This window comes from Pongo abelii, chromosome 6 (genome assembly GCF_028885655.2).
Source record: "Pongo abelii isolate AG06213 chromosome 6, NHGRI_mPonAbe1-v2.0_pri, whole genome shotgun sequence".
NCBI lineage: Eukaryota > Metazoa > Chordata > Mammalia > Primates > Hominidae > Pongo > Pongo abelii.
This window is the reverse complement of record NC_071991.2, coordinates 12598240-12621488: the sequence shown is the minus strand read 5'-3', so window position 1 is coordinate 12621488 and position 23249 is coordinate 12598240. Positions and strand designations below refer to the sequence as shown.

Genomic DNA, 23249 nt, shown 5'->3' with positions numbered 1-23249 from the left:
ATACCATTGCACTCCACAATGGGCAATAAGAGTGAAACTCTAGCTCAAAAAAGAAAGAAATATCCCATTGCTTTAAGGCAATGTAGACACACCCAGACTTTCTACAAAAATCTGAACCACATTATAAAGCCAAAAAAAATCACCATCTAATTTTATTTAATACATATAGTACTAAATGGAAGAGGTAATATTTTCAAAACATAAACATTAGTGTAACCTTATTGGACTTTTACAAATAATTTTTTACACAACAGAAGCTGAAGATTCTTGTGAACTGCAACATTTCAGCAAGCATTTATTTACTCAAAATTAAAATAATACAACAGCTATAAAAAGTCAAGAGCTGGCCAGGCGCGGTGGCTCACGCCTGTAACCCCAGCACTTTGTGAGGCTGAGGAAGGTTGATCACCTGAGGTCAGGAGTTCCAGACCAGCATGACCAACATGGTGAAACCCCGTATCTACTAAAAATACAAAAATTAGCAGGGCGAGGTGGCACTCACCTGTAGTTCCAGCTACTGGGGAGGCTGAGGCGAGAGGATTGCTTGAACCTGAGAGGTGGAGGTTGCAGTGAGCTGAGATGGTGCCACTGCACTCCAGCCTGGGTGACAGAGCAAGACTCTCTCAAAGAAAAAAAAAGTCAAGAGTATGGGAAGTATTAAAATCAAACATAATCAATGGTCTCCAATCAGAACAGCTCCATTTTTTTGCTATCATTGTGTTAATGTCTATTTGCTAAACATTGATATTTGTACTAAAGTTTCAAGTGTACCATATAACACATTAGTGCTGACTTAGGTTTAATATCCTTTGCTGTACACTAAACTTCAGTATTATATATCACAACAAAACTATCTTTCCCTAAGGTAATTACCATTAATATTGCATTAAAATTATGAAATGTGAAGATTGTTTTTATAATTTCACAACAGTGAACATTATTGTCTTTAAACAAAATAATCTAATAAATCACCATCACAATAAAAGCCCCACAACATAATCTGTTTCACCTTATAAAAAGCACTGACATTTATAAAATGGTCATAGTCAATTTATAAAACTTTAATAGCAAATTATTTTTACTCAGAATAGTACTAACTATAATAAAAACATAGGCCAGGTATGGTGGCTCACGCCTGTAATCCCAGCACTTTGGGAGGCAGGTGGATCACTTGAGGTCAGGAGTTCGAGACCAGCCTGGCCTACAAGACAAAAAACTCTGTCTCTACTAAAAATACAAAAATTAGCTGGGCGTGGTGGTGCACGCCTGTAATCCCAGCTACTTTGGAGGCTAAAGCAGCAAAATTTCTTGAACCCGGGAAGCAGAGGTTGCAGTGAGCCGAGATAGTACCACTGCACTCCAGCCTGGGTGACAGAGCGAGATTCTGTCTCAATCAATCAACCAATAAAAACATAAGAAGGAAACATTTACTATGTATTTATATGCCTGGTATTATGTGAAGCACTTTACTATCTTATCAAATCTTCGGGATAGATCTTCAGTTCTCATGAACACAAAAGAGGATATTAAGGCTCAGAAAGGAGAAGAGATGTGGCCAGGCTGTGTCCCCAGAGCCTAAGACGTTACCACTAGGTTACAGTGCTTCCAAATAGCACATGTTATGAGGTTTTTGCTTTAAAATGAACCAATAAAAAACAAAGGCAAAAAAGGCATACGCTATTAAAAAGTGGAAGAAACACTAAAAGAACCTTAAGCTCATAACTAAAAATATTATGGAAAACTTATTTAATTCATTAGTAAATTTACTCTAATTCTAGACTTTCATTGAGGGGTAGGTTATATTACTCACGATGAAGAAAAAGTGTTCAAGTATATTAACATAAACACCATCAATATGGTTTATCACGTTTAATATTCACTTAAATCACTTCAGTTAAAATTCTGCATGTCATACAATTCTATAGCTTGCTAATAGATTGCAAAATAAATAGTCATCCAAATAAAAACGGCAAAACACATGATGTTTTTCACTGGTTGTTGCTATTTTTAGGTGAGCATTTACTATATACCATTAGAGAGATGATAATAACAAATTGCTAATTTCTTTCATCATTATATAAAGGTGGCTTTAGGATAGAATAGGATAAGGGAAAAGAAGAATTTGAAATCTAACGTCAATTCAGCGATGCATCAAGACAAAGGCAGAAACAATAGAGGCATCTTGGTGAATACCGAATTTTTTCTTCAGACAGAATTTTGCTCGTTGCCCAGGCTAGAATGCAGTGGCACCATCTTGCCTCACTGCAACCTCCGCCTCCCAGGTTCATGCAGTGCTCCCGCCTCAGCCTCCCAAGTAGCTGGGACTAAAGGCATGTGCCACCACGCCCGGATAATTTTGCATTTTTAGTAGGTCAGGCTGGTCTCGAACTCCCACCTCAGGTGATCTGCCTGCCTCGACCTCCCAAAGTGCTGGGATTACAGGTGTGAGCCACTGCGCCCAGCCGAATAACGAATTTAACATAGCAGATTGAGAGAAACAATTAGTTTAAAAAAATATTATTTGGCCGGGCACGGTGGCTCACGCCTATAATCCCAGCACTTTGGGAGGCCGAGGTGGGTGGATCACAATGTCTAGAGTTTAAGACCAGCCTGGCCAAGATCGTGAAACCTTGGCTCACCTAAAAATACAAAAATTAGTGAGGCATGGTGGTGGGCACCTGTAATCCCACCTGCTCGGTAGGCTGAGGCAGAGAATTGCTTGAACCTGGCAGACAGACGTTGCAGTGAACTGAGATCATGCCACTGCACTTCAGCCGCGGTGACAGAGCGAGACTCCATCTCAAAAAAATATATATATATATACATATATATATATGTATATATATATTTTTTCAATCAAATCCCTAAGATCCAGGGCTTTGCAATAAATATATAAAGAAATCCCAAATATCCACCCTGAAAGTATAAAAGGAATGCTAATTGACAATTAGAGAAATACAACTTTTCCTTAGCTTTCTAGTGATCTAGAAACAAAGAAAGTTTCTAATATTTAGACAGACACTACAAAGTACCTTACATGGAAAGACGTGTAAGGATGGCATGACTCACCAGCAGCCCTGGGCTTGTCCACAGTACCCCCATGATGAAACAGCAACTCCACTGTGTAAATGCTCATGAACAAACTATTACAGGACTTTTCCAGTTTAGACACACCATATTTTCTTTCAGACAATTCTTCAACCTGTTTACGTAGATCAGTGATACGACTATTCCATTTCTCTGAAAACTGACCAGAAGTTGATTCTCAATAATACATCTCTATATCACAGCAGCAATAACATATAATGACTTATTTCCTGTATTTTACATTCTAACAGACCATATCATTTTACTGCTTTCAAAAAAAATTTTCCCCTTTTTGGTGGTTCTTAGAATTAGTTTAATGGGAGACTATAAGAGAAGTTTTAAAGTTTAGTACCTCTTTTTAGCCTTTTAATTTATGAAAAGCAGGAGGGCAGAAAAGATCAATCAAATTAAACATGACAACAGGGAGGCCACAATGAGGAGGTCTCCAGGGGTCTTTTAGCAAACTTCCTAAAACATGTCTCAGCTGTATGGAAATAAGATTTTACAGTGGCGGTGGTACAGGCCTATAATCCTAGCACTTCGGGAGCAGAGGCTGGGCAGATCGCTTTGAGCTAAGCGCAACATAGTGGAAAATCCCCTCCCCTCCCCCACCCCCCAGTCCCGCCCCCGTCTCTACCAAAAATACAAAACTTAGCCAGGCGTAGTGGCAGGCGCCCGTAGTCTCAGCTACTCGGGAGGCTGAGGCAGGAGAATTCCTTGAACCCAGGAGGCGGATGTTGCAGTGGGCTGAGACTGCGCCACTGCCAGCCTGGATGACAGAACAAGACTCTGTCTCAAAAAAGAAAAAACAAAAACACAAGGTTAAGAGGAACCCCAGACCTTACAGATACAAGTTTAACAGGGACCCCAAAGCAAAAAATCCCAACCCTTTTTCTCCCAATCATTGAAACACCAGGAGTGTGTAATAGTTTTGCAGCCTAGCTGTAGTAGGCTGATGCCCCCAAGATGCCCACATCATAATCCGATGAACATGACCTTATATGGCAAAAGGGGCTTTGCACGTATAATGAAGTTGAGAGTCTTTGGCCAGCTTGTCCCCACAGGGTTTATGTACTCACCTGGATCCTTATAAGAGCAGAGCAGGTGATGGAGAGTGGTGGGAGATGTAGTGATGAAAGCAGGAAACTCGAGTCATTCGAGAAGGGCAGCACAAGCTGAGGAGTACAGGCCGCCTCCAGGGCCAGGAAACCGATTCTCCCGCAGAGCCTGGGAAGGCACTGAGCCTGCTCCCACCTTGACTCAGTGGGACTGACTTTAGAATTCTGGCCTTCAGAACTGGAAGGGAATATCTCCGTGCTGTTTTAAGCCACTACGTGTGTGGTAATTTGTTGCAGCAGCAACGGGGAACTAGTATTGTAGTGAAGCCTCAAAACCCACCTGAAGGGGCCAGGCGCAGTGGCTCATGCCTGCAATCCCAGCACTTCGGGAAGCCGAGGTGGGCAGATCACTTCAGGTCAGGAGTTCCAGACCAGCCTGGCCAACATGGTAAAACCCCATCTCTACAAAAAATACAAAAATTAGCCAGGTGTGGTGGCGCATGCCTGTAATCTCAGCTACTCAGGAGGCTGACAGGGGAATCGCTTGAACCCGGCAGGGCCGCGGGGGGAGGGGGGAGGGGGAGGGGGAGGGGGAGGGGGAGGGGGGAGGGGGAGGGGGGAGGGGAGGGGGAGGGGGGAGGGGAGGGGGAGGGGGAGGGGGGAGGGGGAGGGGGGAGGGGAGGGGGAGGAGGGGGGGGGAGGGGGGGAGGGGGGGTGAAGGTTGCAGTGAGCTGAGATTGCGCCACTGCCCTCCAGCCTGGGTGATAGAGTGAGATTCCATCTCAAAAAAAAAAAAAAACCCCACCTGAAGAAGGTTTCCAGTTCTGCCAGCAGTCCCCCACCCAACCCCTAGAAGCAGACATTCCTTTGCTGTGGGCCATGGACAGACAGAAGGAAGCGCCTCCTCATGGCAGAGGCCTACCCAGGAGAAACCCAAGGGAAGGCACTGCCGGGCCAGCCCCTCTGCCAAAGCCATTTTCTTTTTCCTTTTTTTTTTTTTTTTTTGAGACACAGTTTCACTCTGTCTCCTAGACTGGAGTGCAGTGGCACGATCTCGGCTCACTTCAACCTCTGCCTCCCCAGTTCAAATGATTCTCCTGCCTCAACCTCCTGAGTAGTTGGGATTACAGGAGCGTAGCACACCTAGCTAATTTTTGTATTTTTAGCAGAGACAGGGTTTTGCCATGTTGCCCAGGCTGGACTTGAACTCCTGGCCTCAAGTGATCCACCTGTCTCAGCCTCCCAAAGTGCTGGGATTACAGGAGTGAGCCACGGCAGCCAACACTCGTCAAGGTCTTTGATGGCAGGTTTTTCCAGGTGATTAGTTCTTGTCTGGTCTGGCTTTGTCCCACTCTCCCTCTCACCAAGTTGGAACCCCTAGCTAGTTTTCAGAGGAGAAGAGTGTGTACCCCAATCCCAACTTGGTATGGTTCAGATCTGCATTTAACTCATGAAGCCTGGCTGCTCCCCAGGTCCTGGAAAAAAAAAAAGGGTCTCGCTGCAGGGATGATACAGGACAGGCCTATCCCCAGGACCCGCCTGTCCCCAGGACCCTGTAAGAGGGAAGCCCAAATTCCCACCAGGTTGGCAGGGCTGGGGAAGGGAAAGTGTTATGGTAGCCCCAAGACTAAAAAGAGGCAGCAGAGGGAGCAGGACAGTGCTCCCAGGTAACTCATGCCGCTGCCTGAGTGAGGCGAGGGAAGAGTGCACCCACTGACGTCAGGGGGCAGAGAGGCGCGCTTCCAGGGCGGCTTTTCCCCTCGCTTCTTGCCATTTTATTCCGATCCCCTCCAGGTGAGCCTGCCCACTTTGGGCCCAGGGTTGCCGCTGGGGCCTGTACCCAAAAGCAGCCCCCCCACGGCCATGGCCCCAGGAGTGGGGCAGAGCAGGGAGGAATCCTGGACAGAGGAGACGCAGGGGCAGGAAGAAATGGGCCTCAAACTCCAAGAGGTGGCCCTTCTCATGGGTCCTGCTTTCTGGCCTCTCCTCTCTTACCCCTGGGCTGATCACCCTGGGAAGAACTAAGCCAAGGTTTCTCACCCTCAGGTCCGAAGGGTTCAATTACCGGGCCCTTAGGGAGGTGCGAGCCCCCTGAAACGATGCAAGGTGCCTGGCCTAATTTTTATATTTTTAGTAGAGATGGGGTTTCACCACATTGGCCAGGCTGGTCTCGAGTTCCTGACTTCAAGTGATCGGAATGCCTCGGGCACACAAAATGTTGGAATTACAGGCGTGAGCCAACGCGCCCGGCCAGCCCTATTTATTTAAGCCTATACATTTTACACTTGTTAAAAGTATTCGAACATACAATTATCATGTTATCTTTAAGCGGTCCCTCTCTGTTGCACACTTGGATAGTTTATTTTTTTAGACAAGGTTTACCTCAGTCTCGCAGGATGGAGTGCTGTGATGGGATCACAGCTCATTGCAGCCTTGAACCTTGGGGTTCAAGTATCTGGGAAGCTGAGGTGGGACTACAGAGATGGGGTCGCGCCATGTTGCCCAGGCTGCTCTTTAACTCCTGGCCTGAAGGGATTCTTCCGCCTCGGCCGAGCCCAGACATAGATTTCTAGTTTTGACCCACAGAAACACTGTGCTGGGTCGGAGTTTGTCAACTACCCTTCTCCAGCCAGCAACACACAGAACATGGCGGGGAAGTCGCGGTTACCAAGTTCCAAACTGAGAAGAAAACAGCTCAGCTCCAGGCACTGTAGCGTCACTGTGACGTCGCCGAAGGCCGGCGCTATTACGACGCCGGAAGGCCCGCGCCTGTGACGTCAGCGGAGGCGCGCCCCCTGTGACATAAGAGGCCCGCCCCTTCTGTAGAACCAATCGGAACTCGAGGCACGGCGGCTGGGTATTCCAGGAGAGCGCATGCGCAGACGCGCGGCCGCAGACTGTCGGTCAGTGTCAGCAGGGGGCGGGTAAGTGTCCGCAGGCTCCGACCCGGCAGCCGACACCAGTAAGCTACAAGGACGAGCTTTACCACTGCCTGTACTACTGCTACCTGCGCGACTTTCCAGCCTGCGGCGTAGGGCGCAGCAAGGGCCTGACGCTGAGCGAGTAGGCGCTGCGCACCAAGCGGCTGTGGCCTGGGGGCACCGTCGAGCAGAAGCTCCTCAGTGGCCACCACAAGCCCGCTAGCTCCGGCTACAGCCCTTGCCGCACACTCGCGTCACCTGAGCCTGTGTAGGTGCGCCCCCCAACTCTTCCCCCAGCCAGGTCCCGGGGACACCGGCAGCGTCCCCCACCGCCCGGCGCCGCTCATCCTGGGCAGGATCGGCCCCGTCTGAGACTGCACCGCATTAGGGAGCTGCACCCCTCGGCTTGACCTCTGATGGCCGTTGCAACAACATCAAAGCCTTTGGAACTTTGTAGGGGGTACGAGGGGCTAGGAAACCAAGAAAACATCTTTTTAAAAACATAAGCGATCGGGCCGGGCGCGGTGGCTCACGCCTTTAATCCCAGCACTTTGGGAGGCCGAGACAGGTGGATCACGAGGTCGGAAATTCAAGACCATCCTGGCCAGCATGGTGAATCCCGTCTATACTAAAAATACAAAAATTAGCCGGGCGTGGTGGCGGGCACATGTAATACCAGCTATTCGGGAGGCTGAGGCAGAGGCAGAGAATTGCTTGAACCTGGGAGGCGGAGGCTGCAGTTAGCCGAGATCGCGCCACTGCACTCCAGCCTGGGCGACAGACCGTGACTCCGTCTAAAAAAAAAAAAAAAACAGAAGCAGAAGTTGCAAACATGCTATGTGACTCAGTCAGTGTAACTTCCCTCTTGGCATGATAAATTTATAGAATTTATGAAACTTTTTTTTATTTTATACTTGCTAGGTTCTCTGCACTGTTGATCCCGTAACAATTCTTCAAGGTAGATACTGCTATCCACTTTTTTGTTAGTTTGTTTTTGAGACAGAGTCTTGCCCTGTCATCCAGGCTGGAGTGCAGTGGCGTGATCTCGGCTCACTGCAACCTCTGCCTCCTGGGTTCAAGCAATTCTCCAACCTCAGCCTCCCCAGTAGCTGGGATTACAGGTGCCCACTACCACACCTGGCTAATTTTTGTGTTTTTAATAGAGACCAGGCTTCACCTTGTTTTACCAGGCTGGTCTCGAACTCCTGACCTCAGATGATCCACCCGCGGCCTCCCAAAGTGCTGGGATTACAAGCATGAGCCACTGCATCCTGCCCACATTTTAGAAAATGAATTCTAAGGCACAGAGAGTTCAAGTACCTTTCCAAAGATGACACAGCTAATTACACAGCAGACTAGGCGACTGACCCCAGGACTTTTGCCCTTGACCTCTACACTACTAATTATTTACTCTAAATATTTACTACTAAATATTTACTACTGTGTTGAGCACAGCAGTAAATATTTCATAAATAGCTTTATCCAGACTTTTCCTGTTGGTTATGGTAAACCATGTTTTGTTGTTTTGTTTTGAGACAGGGTCTTCTTCTGTTGCCCAGGCTGCTGGTGTGCAGTGACACAAACATGGCTCACTGCAGCCTCAACCTCCTGGGCTCAGGCAATCCATTTCAGCTTCCGAAAGTGCTGGGATTACAGGAATGAGTCATCATGGCTGGCCTCACACTATATTTTAATGCTTTTTTTGAAAATGAAAACTTTTGGCCAGGCGCAGTGACTCTCACCTGTAATCCCAGCACCTTGGGAGGCTTGAGACCATCTGGCTAACGTGGTGAAATCCCGTCTCTACTAAAAAATACAAAAAATTGGCCAGGCGTGGTGGCGGGTGCCTGTAGTCCCAGCTACTTGGGAGGCTGAGGCAGGAGAATGGTGTGAACCTGGGAGGTGGAGCTTGCAGTGAGCCAAGATCGTGCCACTGCACTCCAGCCTGGGCGACAGAGTGAGACTCCATCTCAAAAAAAAAAAAGAAAGAAAATGGAAACTTTTACCAGTGATTCCCTTCCTCCAAACTAATGATAAGGAAATGATGCTGTTCTGTTTTGTTTTCTTTTTGCGTGTTTTTTTTTTCTTTTTTGAGAGAGGGTCTTGCTCTGTTGCCCAGGCTGGAGTGAGGTGGCGCAATCATGGCTCACTGCAGCCTCGACCTCCCAGACTCAAGCAATCCTTTCCCCAGCCTCCTAAGTAGCTGAGACTACAGGTGTGTGCTACCATAGTTGGCTAATTTTTGTATTTTTTGTAGAGACAGGGTTTCACCATGTTGCCCAGGGTGGTCTCAAACTCCTGGGCTCAGCTATCCTCAACCCTCGGCCTCCCAAAGTGCTGGGATTACAGGCGTGAGCCACTGTACCTGGCTGATGCTGTTCTTTTCAAATGCATATTTACTTTTTTTTTTTTTTTTTTGACATGGAGTCTCACTCTGTCTCCCCGGCTGGAGTGCAGTGGTACAATCTTGGCTCACTGCAGCCTGGTCTTGAACTCCTGACCTCAGATGATCCACGTGCCTTGGCATCCCAAAGTGCTGGGATTACAGGTGTGATCCACCACACGTGACGATTTTGCTCCTTTTAGATACTAGAACTTGTTAATTTAAAAAAAAAATTTTTTTTTTTTTTTTTTGAGCTGGAGTGCAGTGGCATGATCTCGGCTCACTGCTACCTCCGCCTCCTGGGTTCAAGCGATTCTCCTGCCTCAGCCTCTCGAGTAGCTGGGACTACAGGCGCATGCCACCACGCCCAGCTAATTTTTGTATTTTTAGTAGAGACAGGGTTTCACCATGTTGGCCAGGATGGTCTTGATCTCTTGACCTTGTGATCCGCCTGCCTTGGCCTCCCAAAATGGATGAGCCACTGCGCCCGGCCAAAAAAAAATTTTTTTTTGAGGCAAAATCTCACTCTGTCATGCAGGCTGGAGTACAGTGGCACAGTCACAGCTCACTGCAGCCTCGACTTCCTTGACTCAGGTGATTCTCCCACCATAGTCTCCAAGTATCTGGGACTACAGGTGCATGCCACCACGCCCGGCTAATTTTTGTTTGTTTTGTCTTTTGAGATAGAGTCTCACTCTGTTGCCCAGGCTGGAGTGCAGTGGTGCAATCTCGGCTCACTGCAAGCTCTGCCTCCTGGGTTCATGCCATTCTCCTGCCTCCACCTCCTGAGTAGCTGGGACTACTGGCGACTGCCATGTCCGGCTAAATTTTTTGTATTTTTAATAGAGACGAGGTTTCACCTTATTAGCCAGAATGGTCTGGATCTCCTGACCTCGTGATCCGCCCGCCTCAGCCTCCCAAAGTACTGGGATTACAGGCATGAGCCACCGCGCCCGGCCCACACCCAGCTAATGTTTTTTTTGTATTTTGTAGAGAAAGTGTTTTGCCATATTGCCCAGGCTGGTCTCAAACTCATGGGCTCAAGCGATCAGCTTCAGCCTCCTAAAGTGCTGGGATTACAGGCATGAGCCACTGCTCCCAGCCTTTTTAATTCAATTTAAATTATAAATGTGATCGCTATAGAAAATATGTGTATTATTTATCTGCTGCTATGTAGCAAATCACTCCAGACCTAGTGACTTAAAATAAATACTTAGGGCCAGGCACAGTGGCTCATGCCTGTAATTCCAACACTTTGGGAGGCCGAGGTGGGAAGATCGCTTGAGTCCAGCAGTTTAAGATCAGCCTGGGCAACATAGTGAGACTCCATCTCTACAGAAAATGCAAACATTAGCCAGGCGTGGTGGTTCACACTTGTGGTCCCAGCTACTCAGGAGGCTGATGTGGGAGAATCACTTGAGCCCGGGAGGGAGAGGTTATAGTGAGTCAAGATCACACCACCACACTCCAGCCTGGGTGACAGAGTGAGACTCTGTCTCAAAAATAAATAAATAAATAAATAAATAAATAAAATACTTACTTAGGATCTCCATTTATGTGGGTCAGGAATTCAGGAGTGGCATAGCTGCGTCATTTGGCCTCAGGGTGTCTCATGACATTGCAGTCAAGCTGTCCACTGAGACTGCAGTCATCTAAAGCCTGTTTCCAAGATGGCTCACTCATGTGACTGCTGACCAGAGGCCTCAGTTCCTGTCACATGAGCCTCTCTACAGGCTGCTTAGGTGTCATGGTGTGACAGCTGGCTTTCCCAAGTGAGTAATCAAAGAGTGACCAAGGAGGAAGCCACAGTACCTTTTATGATGTAGTTTGTAAAGTTGCAAGCCATCACTTTTGCTTTTTCCTATCTGTCAGAAGGGAATCATGTAACCCAGCCCACACTAAAAGGGATAGGAACTGGGCTCCGCCTTTTGAAGAGAGTATCAGAGAATTTGGGGACATATTTTAAATGACCATACTGTGTTTAATTATTGCAAGTACGGTCACTGTAGAAAAATTGGAAACTAGGGACAAGCAAAAAAAAAAGTCACTTGTAATTCCATGAATCAATGGATAACATTACTAGTTGGATGTATATAATTCCAATATTCAAAATATATATTTTCTCAAAATATAAATACACTATATATACTGTGGTGTAATCTGCTGTTTCACTTAATGTATGTATTATAAAAAATACCTTTCATGTCAAATATTCTTTCCTTTTTTTTTTTTTTTTAATTGAGATGGAACTTCGTTCTTGTCACCCAGGCTAGAGTGCAATGGTGCGATCTCTGCTCACTGCAACCTCTGCCTCACGGGTTGAAGCGATTCTCCTGCCTCAGCCTCCCTAGTAGCTGGGATTACAAGCATGAGCCACCAAGTCGAGCTAATTTTTTTTTTTTTTTTAAGACGGAGTCTCGCTCTGTCAGCCAGGCTGGAGTGCAGTGGTGCGATCTCGGCTCACAGCAAGCTCCGCCTCCTGGGTTCACCCCATTCTCCTGCCTCAGCCTCCCAAGTAGCTGGGACTACAGGCGCCTGCCACCACGCCCGGCTAATTTTTTGTATTTTTTAGTAGAGACGGGGTTTCACCGTGTTAGCCAGGATGGTCTCGATCTCCTGACCTTGTGATCCACCCGCCTCGGCCTCCCAAAGTGCTGGGATTACAAGCATGAGCCACCGCGCCCGGCCAAGCTAATTTTTTTGTATTTTTAGTAGAGACAGGGTTTCACCATGTTGACTAGGCTAGTCTCAGACTCTGGACCTCAAGTGATCACCCACCTCAGCCTCCCAAAGTGCTGGGATTACAGGCATGAGCCACCACACTTAGCCCCTCATAACTTTTTTTAATGGTTGCATACATTTCATCATATGTATGTGTCATAACTTATTTAATGAATTCTATTATAGGACACTGAGGTTGTTTACAGGTTTTCCCTGTTTTATACATTTTGTTAAATGAACATCCCTGCAGCACATTTATTTGTACAATCATGACTGTTTCTTAAATCCCTAGAAGTTAAATTTTTGGAACACAGTTTGCATAATTTTAAAACTTCAAATGCCTGTTACCTAATTTGAGGAGGATTTTTACTGCAATAATCAAGAGTCCATTTGGCCAAATTTCTTATCTATGACAACACCTGCAAAAGTTCAAATACTGATAACTATAACTGAATTTGTTGAGAGTGACTGAAATCACCCTGGAATGAGAAATTGCTATAAAAATTTTACTAAAGAGTGAACTGGCTGGGCGCAGTGGCTCATGCCTGTAATCCTAGCATTTTGGGAGGCTGAGGTGAGCAGATTGCCTGAGCTCAGGAGTTTGAGACTGGCCTGGTCAACATGGTGAAATCCCATAAGTACTAAAAATACAAAATCAGCCAGGCGTGGTCGTGAGCACTTTTAATCCCAGCTACTCAGGAGGCTGAGGCAGGAGAATCACTCGAGCCCAGGAAGCGAAGGTTGCAGTGAGCCGAGATCACACCACTACATTCCAGCCTGGGCAACAGAGTGAGACTCTGCCTCAAAAAAATAAAATAGGGAGATCTGAGTGTGTTACCAACACCACCACACACTACCAAACAGTTTTCCAAAGTGGGTACACCCAATGTAAACTCCCATTAGAGCTGTATGAATTTCTGTTATACCACATCCTCCTAATCTTTGGCATTGTTAGTGCTTTCAGCTTTAGGATTTTGGGTGACTCTATAGAAGGATCTCTTAGTGGGTATTTTGTTTTTCGTTTTTGTTTTTGGGGTTTGGGGGTCTTTTTTTTTAACAAAATATGTTCCAATTTAAAACAGTTCATTTCAGGAGAAAGATATGAAAACTCAACTTCCATCGGTGTCTGGATTAAGGGTCAAGGCCAGTGGCCACGGGAATTGACACTGAGTCACTCCTCAGCCCCTCCCATCCCCCAACACGCACGACACATGCATTTCAAATGGTAAAAGGTGTAAAAACAGTATGGTATAGAAGATTCTTTCTTAAATAAGGTTGAAATTGTCTGAAATCAGGACAGTGTAATATATAACTATCACTGGGTCCTGTCTGCCAGGCCAGCTGCAGGATCTGCTGCCACCACTGGGGGACATTGGCACAGGAATGCTCTTCTATGGGAGCCGGGGGGACCCAGGGCGTGGGTCTTGCGGTGGCCAGGGGCTGCTGCTTGCCTGGGCGTGACATGGTCAGAGAAGGTGGTCGGCACTAACGAGAAAGCATTGGCAGGTGAGATTCACCAAGGTAAAAACACACACCCCACACATGACAAGGATGGGGGTCGGCTGCCCCTTACCCGACATGAGGGTGTCACTGGCACAAGAACCACTGCCTGGGACTCTACTGGGACAGGCACCCCTGCCCCGGGCCTGCAACACCCACCTCTGCTTTTTTGAGGGGTCAAGGGATCAGGCATTCAGACCCAGAGGACCCAGGCCAAGATGGTTTGGTGGCCTCAGCCTGGCTCTGGGATGCTTGGCATGGCCCCCTCCCCTGGAAGGGCTAATACTTAGCCCGGCGGCACCCCAGCCTGCATGCTGGGCAATTCCATCCTCCGGCCAGGTTCAGGTCCCCTTGTGCGATCTGGGCCCTCAGAGATGCCACAAGTCCAGGCCCCCTAGAGGGGTCCGCTGCCAGCAATGGATGCACCGGCCCCGCCAGGGGTGGCACCATGTGCTCCCCCAGGGCACCGCCGGGCCCCAGCACTCACCATGGGGGGCTTCTGGTGCCAACCGTCTTAAGTAGACACTTGGCACAAAAAAAGGGACGCTTCCAGGAGAGACAAAAGAGGAAAAGTGGCGTCGGGAAGCGAGGGGAGGGGGGGCACCGCCCCGTTTCGCAGTGGGGCTGATCACCAGAAATGTACCTGCCCTGACCTGCACGCGTCTCGCCTGCCCCCTCCACGGGGCTCCCCCTCTTCTCCCTCCAGAAGCCAGCAGACAGCCCCTGTGCACGAGGAGGCCGGGGCAGGCCTGACAGTGGCAGGCGGGAACTGCTGATCCGGGTGGTCTTATTTGGAGGCTGTTTCTTTTGTGATCCGTCAAGGCCAGAAGCAGCCGTGCAGGGTCCCGGAATGGCAGCGGGCAAGGGCAGCACGGGCGATCCATCCCTGGGACAGCTATGAGAAGCCCAGACCCACAGAGCGCCACAGTGTTCAGTCAACAGCAGACGAAAAAGCCACCTCCCCAGAAAGAGTCCCCTCGTTCCCCACCTTTCGAGTCTCTCGGGGAGAACCAGTCTGGGTACCTCAGTGCCTAAAGAGGCCCCGGGAGGCAGTCCCTGGGGCTGTGGCTCAGTGCACGGCCGTGGCCTGGCGGGCTCCCTCTCAGACTGTGGCCATGGCCAGCCAGGCCTGGAAGCTGCCAGGGCCGATGCCTGCCACCACCTTCCAGGAGCCCCTGGCCCAAGTGCGAGTGCTGGCTTCCCGCTCCTCGGGGGCGGGCACAAGTGCATGGGACAAGGCCACGCACAGAGCTGCCTGCCACGTCCCTTCTCTCTATCTCTCAGGTACACACCTGAGAATATTCTGTAAAAGTCTCCACCCCACCCTCACTGTTTCCAAATTGGGGACAACACAAAGCAGAACAAAACGAAAAGAAATGCCCCCATCCAAGTGGCCTTTCGCTGGGTGTTACTGGGGGACCGTCCCTCCAGCCGCCAAGCCCACGTGAGCTCCAGTGGGGTGCACTCCAGCCGGGACAGGGTGGCTGTGCAGCCCTCTGGAGCCCCCGGGCAGCCCCAAGCGGCCAATGTTGCCCCTGGATGCACAGCCCGGAGGAGCCTCGAGCCCCCATAACTCCAGCCCAGGGACCCTTCCCAGCCTCTGCAGAGGGACAGGGTACCCGGCCATAAGACAGGACCCTGGGCATTTCTTCAACCTGTGCAGTGAGGCGTTCTTTTTACTAAAAAAAAAAAAAAAAAAAAAAAAAAAAAAAGTTTCGGCACTTCCCAGAGTGGGAGACTGAGGGAGTGCCCCACCCACTCTTCAGGAGTCCAGTGGGCAAAACACAGCATTGAGTTGAGAAGAGGAGAGGCGCACTGGGCGTCAATAACTTAAAAAAGGGGGGGAAATGTCAGTCCCCAAGTCTCCATGCCTTTCGTGATGAAGAAGAAAAGAAGCAGGGAAGAGAAAGAAAAAGCATGGGGGATTGGAAGGACAGCCGCGGGAGGCTGCGGGGTGGGGACCCCCATGCTGGCTGGCAAGGGGCTCCGTGAGGCCCAGAGTCGCTGGGGACACGGGGCACACGTGTGTTTTAGGTTTCGTTGGGTTTTTTTTCCTTTTTTTTTTTTAGAAAAAAGCGAACCATAAGTCAAGGCCAGAAAAAGGCTGCCTTTGACGTTGACAAAAGGTGAGAAGGTGCGCGAAGTGTGCGGATAAATATACATCCCCTGATAACTGTGAAATAAAAACTATTTGTTTTAAAAAAACAAAAAAAAAAATCCTCCGCGGGCAGAGGCCCCCGCCCGGGCTCAGCAGCGCCGCCTGGCTGGCAGCCGCGGGCTGGGTGTGAAGGAAGGTTTGTCCCGGCCCTTGTCTCCGTCCCGTCTCCCTGGGCCTGGGCTCTTTCAGACCAGGTTGTACTCCTTGAGGCTGAGCCGCAGGATGGTGTCCTTCACGGCCACGAATACGAAGCGGATGTTCCTCGTGTCGGTGGCGCACGCGAAGTGGGAGTCGATGATCTTGTCGCTGTCGGAGTTCAGGTCCACGAACATCTTCAGGATGAACTCGCGCGCCGCCTGGGCGTCCTGCTGGGGCCCGTCGAACTCGGCGAAGTAGTCCACCAGGTGCGAGTACAGGATATTGTCCTCCAGCAGGTCCTTTTTGTTGAGGAAGAGGATGACGGAGGAGTTCTGGAACCAGGGGTAGTCGATGATGGTCCGGAACAGGGCTTTGCTCTCCTCCATCCGGTTCTCGCTGTCCGACTCCACCAGGACTTGGTCATATTCACTGAGGACGACGAGAAACAGGATGGACGTCAGGTTCTCAAAGCAGTGGATCCACTTCCTCTGCGCCGACCGCTGTCCCCCAACATCCACCATCCTGAAGAGGATGTTCTCCAGGTCGAAAGATGCCGGTGGTGGGCACGAGGACCCGCAGCACGTCCTGCCGGGTGGGCAGGCAGCTCGAGGTGGCGATGCAGTCCGCGTCGGTCACGCAGTACTTGGCCGAGTCCGAGAGCTGGTACTCGCGCCTGCGGTCGTAGCACTCCTGGATGCCGGGGTCGTCCCACAGGGTCTTGATGGCGCTGACGTACCGATGCTCAAAGGTGGCCACCTTCTCCACGTCCACCTCTCGGATCAGGAGCGCAATGGCCTTGTTCTGCTCCTACTTGTAGAGGATCTTCAGCGTCTCCATGGCCCGGATCATGGCCTGCATGGAGGTGAAAATGTTCTGGTAGAGGAGCTTGGTGAAGCCCCGCTTGTCCTCCTCCGAGTAGCTGGCGCCATGGATGATGCGCATGTGCTGGATGAAGGTGCTCTTCCCGCTCTCGCCTGTGCGGAGCAGCAGTAGCTTGAGCTGGCGCCGGGAGTCGCGCTTGTCCCCCGCAGCTGCTTCTGGATCTCCGCGTTGATCCGCTTGGACTCCTTCACCTCATCGCTCAGGCAACACGCCATCATGGACTCCAGAGTCGTCGTCCCGGACCCGGCCGCCACCCACCGGCCCCCGGCCCGGCTCTGGCGGGAGCCGCCTTGGCCGCCGCCCGCCTCGGCCCTCAGGCCTCAGCCCCGGGCACTCGGCCGCCGGCCGGCCCACCCCGCCCCGCCTCGGCCGCTGCATGCGAGCCGCCAGGTCCCCGCTGCGGCAGCGCCAGTCGCGGACTCCCGCCCGGCCGCTTAGCCTGCGCCGCCCCCGTAGCCCCCGCCAACCGTAGCCACTGCAACCGAGCGACAGCACCCGACTTGGTTTTTTTTTGTTTTTGTTTTTGTTTTTTTTTTGAGACGGAGTCTCACTCACTCTGTTGCCCAGGCTGGAGTGCAGTGGCGCGATCTCGGCTCACTGCAATCTCTGCCTCCTGGGTTCCAGCAATTCTCCTGCCTCAGCCTCCCAAGTAACTGGGATTACAGCCGCCGGCCACCACACCTGGCTCATTTTTTTGTATGTTTAGGAGAGACAGCGTTTCACCGTGTTAGCCAGGATGGTCTCGATCTCCTGACCTCGTGATCCGCCCGCCTCGGCCTCCCAAAGTGCTGGGATTACAGGTGTAAGCCACCGTGCCTGGCCTTAGGGCACAGAATTAATGCGGTGTGAAAGGAAGTGCATCTAGCCCAGCCCCCCGCTGATGGATTCATCTACATTCACACAGACAAGGTTGTGAGTTCAGGATGAGTTGCTATTATTTACAAAGTGATAACATTTCCACTTGAAATCATGGTCCTGTGCATTCATTCACTCCTCTAACTTTTCAAATAAGGAGGCAGTGACTAGAGGCCCTGCCCCACCGCCCCCACAGCAAATGTCATGAGAATTTCAGGTCCATCCTGACAACCATCCCCTCTCAGTGCCCGGGTGAGTTTCCTCGGTATTTAAGAATGCTTACCAGTCTTCTGGCTTCCACCCCAAATCCAAGAAGTAGATTTCTTTCAGCTGCATTGACTTTTTATTAAGGGAGCAAGCAATTTTCTCTGGCAGTGAAAGCGTTCTGCAGATGCGCAGTTCTGTAGAGGAAATGTAAACCAGACACCTACCCCGCAGACAACTCACTTTTATTTTATTTTATTTATTTATTTATTTATTTATTTATTTTGAGATGGAGTCTGGCTCTGTCACCCTGGCTGGAGTGCAGTGGTGCAATGCCGGCTCACTGCAGCCTCTATCTCTCAGGTTTCAGCAATTCTCCTGCCTCAGCCTCCCGAGTAGCTGGGACTACAGGCACATCCCACTACGTCCAGCTAAATTTTTTTTGTATTTTTAGTAGAGATGGGGTTTCACCATGTTAGCCAGGATAGTCTCGATCTCCTGACCTTGTGATCCGCCTGCCTCAGCCACCCCAAGTTCTAGGATTACAGGCATGGGCCACTGCATCCGGCCCAACTTATTATTCTATTAAGGAGGGACAAGTCTCGGAACCTGCCAAGAGGGGGTGATTCTACCCCTATAGCAAATTTAGAAAATATTAAAAAGAAAAATTAAAACCACCTGTAACCCTCAAATCCAATGGTAACTACTGTTAAGATTTTGCTGTCTTTTTTTCCCATTTTCTCTTTTCTTTCCTTCCTTCCTCCCTCCCTACCTACCTACCTTCCTATTTCTTTCCTTTTCTCTCCTTCCTACCTTCTCTGCTTCCTTTCTTTCATTTTTCTTTCTTTTTCCTTTCCTTTTGCCTTCCTTTCTTCTTTTTCTTTCTTCCCTCCCTCCCTCTCTGCCTCCCTCCCTTCCTTCCTCCCTCTTCCCTCCCTTTCTTCCTTCCTCCTTTTTCTTTCTTTTTTCTTTCTCTTTTTTCATTCTTTCTTTCTCTCTTTTCATTCTTTCTTTCTCTCTTTTCATTCTTTCTGTCTCTTCCTTCCTTTTTCTCCTTTTCATTGTTCCTTGCTTTCTTTCCTTTCTTTCCCCCATCCTTCCTTCCCACCTGCCTGCCTTCTGTTTGCTTTGCATCAGATTTTAAAACACATTGGGAACAATGCTTAACATTATGCTAGCACAGTTTTCTACATAGTTATACTTCAAAAAATTTTTAAAAATAAATAACACAAATGGGTGTACAATAATTTAAACATTCACCTGTACAACTTAGACACTGAAATTTTTTATTCCTATAGTCAATATTTGTATGTGCATTTTTTATATGTTGTTGATTATTATCTTAGGATAGATGTCTAGAAATGGAGTTAGTGTGCCAAAAAGTAAATTTTTTTCCTTTTTTTTTTTTTGAGGCACAGTCACTCTGTCACTCAGACTGGAGTGTGGTGGTGTGACCACAGCTCACTGTAGCTTCAATCTTCTGGGCTGTGCAAGCAATCCTCCAACCTCAGCCTCCTGAGTAGCTGGAACTACAGGCGTGTACCACCATGCCCAAATAATATTTTTTAAAACTTTTTGTAGAGATGAGGTCTCACCATATTGCCCAGGCTGGTCTTGAACTCCTGAGCTCAAGTGGTCCTCCTGCCTCAGCCTCCCAAAGTGCTGGGATTACAGGCATGAACCACCACCACTCCCAGCCTAAAAAGATTTTTAAAGCTTGTGACACACTGTACTGAAGTGCTTTCTGGAAATGTTACAATTTTTGCTTATCAGGGAGGTACATTTTTCTGTACACTCATAGGCATAAAATACAATCCTAAATTTTTATCTTGGCCCCGTGTGGTGGCTCACACCTATAATCCCAGCACTTTGGGAGGCCAAGGTGGGAGGATCGTTTGAGCTCAGGAGTTTGAGACCAGACCGGGAAACATAGTGAGACCCCAGTCCAAAAAAAAAAAAAACCCAAAACTAAATTTTTCATTTTTGACAACTTGACGAATCTCAGATGACATGTATTACTAATGAAGATGAATATTTGTCATCCCTTGTTGGCCCTTTGTATGTCTAAATGGTGAATTGTTCATTCATGTCCTTGGTGCATTATTTAATGTTTTAAATGTTTTTTCTTTTCTTTTCTTTTTTTTTTTTTTTTTTTTGAGGCGGAGTCTCGCTCTGTTGCCCAGGCTGGAGTGCAGTGGCGTAATCTCGGCTCAATGCAAGCTCCACCTCCCAGGTTCACGCCATTCTCCTGCCTCAGCTTCCCGAGTAGCTGGGACTACAGGCACCTGCCACCACGCCTGGCTAATTTTTTGTATTTTTAGTAGAGACAGGGTTTCGCCGTGTTAGCCAGGATGGTCTTGATCGCTTGACCTCTGCCCGTCTCGGCCTCCCAAAGTGCTGGGATTACAGGCGTGAGCCAATGTGCCCGGCCTAAATGTTTTTTTTTCATTTATTTGAAGAAGTTCTTTATATGTGAAGCTCATTAACCTTTTATCTGCCACTTGGAGTTTGTCATTTGTCTTCTTGTTTTTGATTTTAAAAAACTATTCATTCCTAGATGGGCATTACCCTTATTAAACAACGAATAGAATATGTGATATCCAATGATACATTTAAAACAAGACAACCAATATCTTGATGCACATAAAGACAAACTTCAGGAGACAAATATGAAATGTTTTAACATACACTTGAATAAACTTTACTTACAAATTATTTAATTGGAAAAGGAATTTGTGTTCAAAAAATGTTTTTCACCGATGGAAAAATAAATCTAACAAAACCAATATGTGAAAACATTGATTTACAAAGCCAAAATATATTATACCTTAGTTTTATTTCCTATATACCCTCAGTAAGGTCCCCTCTTTTTTTTTTTTTAACAGAGATGGAGGTCTTACTATGTTGTCCAGGATGGTCTTGAACTCCTGGCCTCAAGTGATCCTCCTGCCTCGGCCTCCCAAAGGACTGGGATAACAGGGCTGAGCCACTGTGCCTGGCTGAGGTTCTCATTAAAAGAAAATAGGCCAGGCACGGTGGCTCACACCTGTAATCCCAGCACTTTGGGAGGCCGAGGCGGGCGGATCACGAGGTCAAGAGATCGAGACCATCTTGGCCAACATGGTGAAACCCCGTCTCTACTAAAAGTACAAAGTAGCCAGGCGTGGTGGCGGGCGTCTGTAGTTCCAGCTACTTGGGAGGCTGAGGCAGGAGAATGGCGTGAACCCGGGAGGCAGATCTTGCAGTGAGCCGAGATCATGCCACTGCACTCCAGCCTGGATGACAGAATGAGACTTCGTCTCAAAAAGAAAAGAAAAGAAAAGAAAGGCCAGGAGCGGTGGCTTACACCTGTAATCCCAGCCCTTTGGGAGTCTGAGGCGGGTGGATTACCTGAGTTCAGGAGTTTGAGACCAGCCTGACCAACATGGTGAAACCCCGTCTCTACTAAAAATACAAGAAATTAGCTGGGCGTGGTGGCAGGCACCTGTAATCCCAGCTACTCAGGAGGCTGAGGCAGGAGAATCGCTGGAACCCGAAAGGCAGAGGTTGCAGTGAGCTGAGATTGTGCCGCTGCACTCCAGCCTGGGTGACAGAGCGAGACTCTGTCTCAAAATAAATACACGCCCATGCCAGGCCGGGCTTGGTGGCTTACTCCTGTAATTCCAGCACTTTGGGAGGCCAAGCTGGGTGGATCTCTTGACCCCTGGAGTTTGAGACCAGCCTGGGCAACATAGTGAGACCCTTGTCTCTACAAAAAATAAAAAGTTAGCTGGGCATGGTGGCTGGTACCTGTGGTCCCAGCTACTTGGGAGGATTGCTTGAGCCTAGGAGGTCAAGCCTGCAGTGAGCTGTGATTGCACCACTGCACTCCAGCCTGGACAACAGAGTAACACCTTGTCTCAAAAATACAAACATGAGGCCAGGCATGATGGCTAATGCCTGTAATCCCAGGACTTTGGGAGGCTGAGGCAGGCAGATCACCTGAGGTCAGGAGTTTGAAACCAACCTGGCCAACATTGTAAACCCCGTCTCTACTAAAAATACTAAAAATAATTAGCCGGGTGTGGTGGTGCATGCCTATAGTCCCAGCCACTCAGGAGGTTGAGGCAGGAGAATCACTTGAACCCCGGAAGCGGAGGTTGCAGTGAGCCAATATTTGTGCCACTGCACTCCAGCCTGGGCAACAGAGCAAGACTCTGTCTCAAAAAAAATTACATGGATTCATATATACATATACATACATACTACATGCATACATACATACCAACACCAGGTCTGATGCCTGTCCTGAGTGCCCACCAGACCCTGCCCCCAGCACTCAGCTTGGCTACCATCCACCAACACCCCCCAAGCACATTCTGACCTCTTAGGGGTAGGGGTGGGCCGTTTATCCCAGAATCCCCACATCATATCAGGCCTCTCCCTGCAGTTCCCTGGGAGGGAGGGAATTAACCAAATCATCCGTCCCAGGGTTCCTGCCACTTTCATTTCCCAGTCCCCTCCCCAGATTCTGGACCCTTTCCAGGCCCTGCAGGTCTCAGTCTCCCACAAGCAGTGATCAAAACCCCACTGTGTCAAGCCCAGGAGCCGTAGAGCTCCCAGATGGTTAAGAAGGGAGATCCCCAGATGGTTCACCCCAGGACAGTGAGCAGGTGCCTGGCTCGGCCACCCCTGGAAATTGTGGTCCCTGGAGACGGCGCATGGGGAATCTGTCTTCCTGATAGAGGTGGGGAGCACCATCCTGGAGGGCCAGGGGCTGATGCAGACAGGGATGCCTTCTGCAGTGGCACCCGCGGTGGGCCCCGACCACCTGGAGGGGCAAGGCTGGGGCAGGGTGGCCCTGGACTTGGCTGACAGGTGTCATTTCCTGCTTCCCTTCAGAGATCAGACAAGGGCAGCATGTCTGAAGACTGCGGGCCAGGTGAGAAGGAACAGGGCCCACTGTGTGTGTCGTGGGCTGGGAGGGCAACCACCAGCCCTACCCGGCAGACTTGGGGAGGAGCTCAACTCAGCCCATGAGCCTGGAGTGCTAACGAGCCTCCTCTGCCCACCTGCCTCCCCTAGGCCTTGCAGTGCCAGGGTGCAAGGCATGCTGGGAGCTTACTGGGGTCGGGGACATGGAGAGCTGGGTGCTGGCATCACCACTGCCTCCTGTCGATGCCCAGACCCAGGCTCCAGGATCTTGGACCAGCAGCCCCCCCTCTACAGGGCCTTAGTCACTGGGTCTGTAAATTGGAGCCTCTAAGCCTGGCCTGAGGGCCCCCCTGACCTCCAGTTCTGGTCTGGGCAGGAGCCAGGGGACTGACATGACTTGTCCTAGGTAGGGCCTCAATAACAAGTTA

The 23249-nt window shown here is 49.3% G+C and overlaps 1 long non-coding RNA gene and 1 pseudogene across 1 annotated transcript in view; both read right to left on the bottom strand.

Moving 5' to 3' along the window:
• Nucleotides 1-11396, bottom strand: part of LOC112134402 (uncharacterized) — a 109553-nt gene extending 98157 nt beyond the window's left edge. Inside the window, exons 1-6 of the long non-coding RNA XR_008527404.2 lie at nt 10990-11396; nt 6528-7860; nt 4486-4607; nt 4167-4383; nt 3725-3876; nt 3070-3247 (exon numbers count right to left, since the gene is read on the bottom strand). This is a non-coding gene — a long non-coding RNA (uncharacterized LOC112134402). The remainder of the gene's footprint in view (nt 1-3069; nt 3248-3724; nt 3877-4166; nt 4384-4485; nt 4608-6527; nt 7861-10989) is intronic.
• A 4534-nt stretch (nt 11397-15930) lies between these two features.
• LOC100450595 (guanine nucleotide-binding protein subunit alpha-11-like) lies at nt 15931-17199 on the bottom strand (annotated as a pseudogene).
• Between the last annotated feature and the right edge of the window lie 6050 nt (nt 17200-23249).